Below are 3,526 nucleotides of genomic sequence, written 5' to 3'. Positions count from 1 at the left end.
TTGTCCTGACAGCATTTCATAGTTTCTGACATGGCTGTTACCTCCATGTAACAGTTGCAAAACAGGACCAAGAGTAAAAGATGTTGGTTTTCTAAATATGTGATAGGGACCTTTAGCTGAATAATGAATGTACTCTATACATGTTAATCATGCTTCTACTGCTCTCAGTCTGGCTAAATTGACCAGTCATGCTAATGCCTTGTCAATTATATTGTTAAAGTAAAACAAGTGATGGATTTCTTTTCATATGTAAAAAAAGAGGGCTCTAATGATGTGGTTGTAGTATCCCTACTTCTGAGCCAGAAGACCTGGGTTCAAGACCCACCTGCTCCAGAGGTGTCCAGTAACATCCCTGAACAGGTTGATTAGGAAAATAGCTACATGTAAAGAAAAGTGGGTCCTGTAGCACAGTGTCAGTGTCCGTGTCCCTACCTCTGAGCCAGGAAATCTAAATTCAAGTCCCTCCTGCTCCAGAGGAGTATAATGCGTTTCTGAATGGGATGATTAGAAAATATCCACGTGTGGAAAGGGAATAGCCAGGACATTGGGGTACTTGGAGATTGACAAAGTCAATAAACTTCATAAAGGAAAAAGCATGTGGTTTAATTTCTACCTCACCAGCCACCTTGGGTCAGTTAACAGGCTTCACCTTCAGGCAGCAAGGAACAGAGATAGGTTGACTACCAACCTATCTCTGCTGCAGCTATGAGCCTGCCACACAGAGTCACTGGTACACTTGAGGCTGTCTGTGACTCCTGGGTACAAATGAGAGTCTGTAATTTACACCAAGAAGGGCTTTATATTTTAATTTGTTAAATTTAATTTTGTTCAACTTATATATTGGAGATTGTTTGCTACAGTTGGCAGAGTGACATTGTTTAGAGTGGTGCTGTAAAAGCACAGCAGGCCAGGCAGCATCCGAGGAGCAGGAAAATCAATGCTTCAGGCAGGAGCCCTTCATCAGGAATGAGGCTGGAAGCTGGGGTTGGGGAGGGGGAAGATAAATGGGAGGGGGTGTGACTGGGGAGAAGGTAGTTGAAACTGTAATAGGTAGATGTAGGAAGGGGTAAAGGTGATAGGTCAGAGAGGAGGGTGGAGCGGATAGGTGGGAAGGAAGATTGACTGTGCTGGTCTGATTGTAGTCTGGAGTCCATGTGGGATTAGCTGGTTGCGGAGTATCTGTAATTGACAATTAAGTTTAAATTCTACACAGTAGAATACAGTGGATACTGAGGAACCAGATGTGGCTGTGGTAATGAGTCTGTTTCAGGACATGATTGAAGAGCTTCAGGGCAGAGGAGATGACCTGGGGGTTACAGTGTGAGAGAGACTCACTGAGGTCCTTGTAGAGAGAGGAGGAGAACGTCTTCAAGATAGGCATCCTTGCAAGAGGATTCACAGTCAGGTTATAATCAACTAGGCGAACGTGAGGACCACAGATGCTGGAGACTAGAGTCAAGGTTAGAGTGGTGCTGGAAAAGCACAGCAGGCCAGGCAGCATCCAAGGAGACTGGATACCTTCTCGCAGAGCGCTTCAGGGAACATCTCCAGGACATCTGCACCAATCAACCCCACCGCCCCATGGCCCAACATTTCAACTCCCCCTCCACTCTGCTGAGGACATGCAGGTCCTGGATCTCCTCCATAGTCACTCCCGAAACATCGATTTTCCTGCTCCTTGGATGCTGTCTGACCTGCTGTGTTTTTCCAGCACCACTCTAATCTTGTCTCTAGCCTCCAGCATCTGCGCTTCTCACTTTCGCCGAGAGTAACATGGCTCTCACTTGAGAACAAGAGGACTCCAGTGTAAAATGATTGGCAAAAGAAGGAATGATGACATGAGGAAAAAAAGTGTTGGGACCAAGCTAACCAGGTTCTGGCTTTGAAGAAGTTGGGGTGGATGTGGTGCTTAATTTAAGAGGCAGGGGAAATGATGAAGGGAGAGTTATGACTGTTGCAGGATGCTCCATTGGTTCTATGAGGCCTGCAATCCCTAAACACACAGATACACACAGACAGACACACACACACACAAACATCACATGTCTATCCACCTGACGTGGGCCTTCTGTTTCTAAGGAAACAAATGCCAACTTTGCCACTGATGCTCATACCATAAACGGGGAAAAAAAGAGCACAAGCAACCATTAGTTTAATAAATAGTGTGATGCTGTCACATATTTTATTGAAAACCAGTTTATATGGCATGTAACAGAATTACAACTCCCAAAGTAACCATCTCATTTAAATTACACATGCTCAATAATTCCGTACGGCATCAAAGCCTGCTTGTTATTTGATTACTGTTTTGATTGTTTGTTTCATTTTCACAACAAGTCTTCACACTTAATAATTCATAGACACTACCAGTGGGTTGGGGATAAGGTATTTGAATGGACATTAGTTGGTCACCATCACTTTGTCAAGAGAACTAGGGATGGGCAGTAAATGCTGGCCCAGCCATTTATACCATGAATGAATTTCAAATAAATTTCAGTTGCATGAATTTGAATAAAGAATTGAGAGTTTCCAGATTATGAGCCTGTTTGGGGTCACCCGTTGTGTTGAATTTGGGGTTCACTTTAAATTTCATTGTCAATTACAGATACTTCTGATCAACCTGTTAAAAAAGAAAATTCATGACATGCCTATGGCGCAGGGGGACTTGAACCCAGGCCTCCTGGCCAAGAATAGGGGCACTACCATTGTGTCTCAATTACAATTATAGACTGAGTTTGAGAGAATCTATCTAAACTTTTCTAATTTTGATTAGTTATAAGACCTATTTCAGGAATCCCAGTATGTTTTCACTAGTTTTGCAGAATATATGAAGATTATCAAAACAAACAGTAAAGAAAATACACTGAATAAAAACAATTGTTTTCAATCAATCTACTTTAGAACACCAGCTCTTGTTTCTGGTTGACTAGACATGACTTTTTGCTGTTTTGTTGACTGAAGTTGTCCAATATGAATCATCAGTTAACTGTTGGCTGCCCACTACTACCTGCTAGATGAACAGTTCATCTTAACATGAACTAGCTTGCCAACACATGGACAGTGGTGTGAATATATCTCAAATAATATCTTTTATCTGATGTGGCGAAGATTATGTTATCTCCCACAACATTAGAAACTAGAACAAAAGCACAGATTGCTGGAGAAACTCAGCAGGTCTGGCAGAATCTCTGGAGAGAAAACTGCACATTCCACTAGCACATATATATTTGAGCTAATATCAAAGTCTTAATATATAACCTGTACCTGTCAGGCAGGAAAGAGATGGTCGTGTGAGGGAACCTTGGTTGACAAGGGAGGTTGAATGTCTAGTAAAGAGGAAGAAGGAGGCGTACATAAGGTTGAGAAAACAAGGTTCAGACAGAGCGTTGGAGGGATACAGGATAGTCAGGAGGGAGCTGAAGAAAGGGATTAGGAGAGCTAAGAGAGGGCATGAAAAATCTTTGGCGGGTAGGATCAAGGATAACCCCAAGGCCTTTTATGCGTATGTGAGAAACATGAGAATGAC

The sequence above is a fragment of the Chiloscyllium plagiosum genome, chromosome 40 (assembly GCF_004010195.1).
Source record: "Chiloscyllium plagiosum isolate BGI_BamShark_2017 chromosome 40, ASM401019v2, whole genome shotgun sequence".
Taxonomy (NCBI): Eukaryota; Metazoa; Chordata; class Chondrichthyes; order Orectolobiformes; family Hemiscylliidae; genus Chiloscyllium; species Chiloscyllium plagiosum.
The sequence above is the reverse complement of the archived record's forward strand: the minus strand, read 5'-3'. Positions refer to the sequence as shown.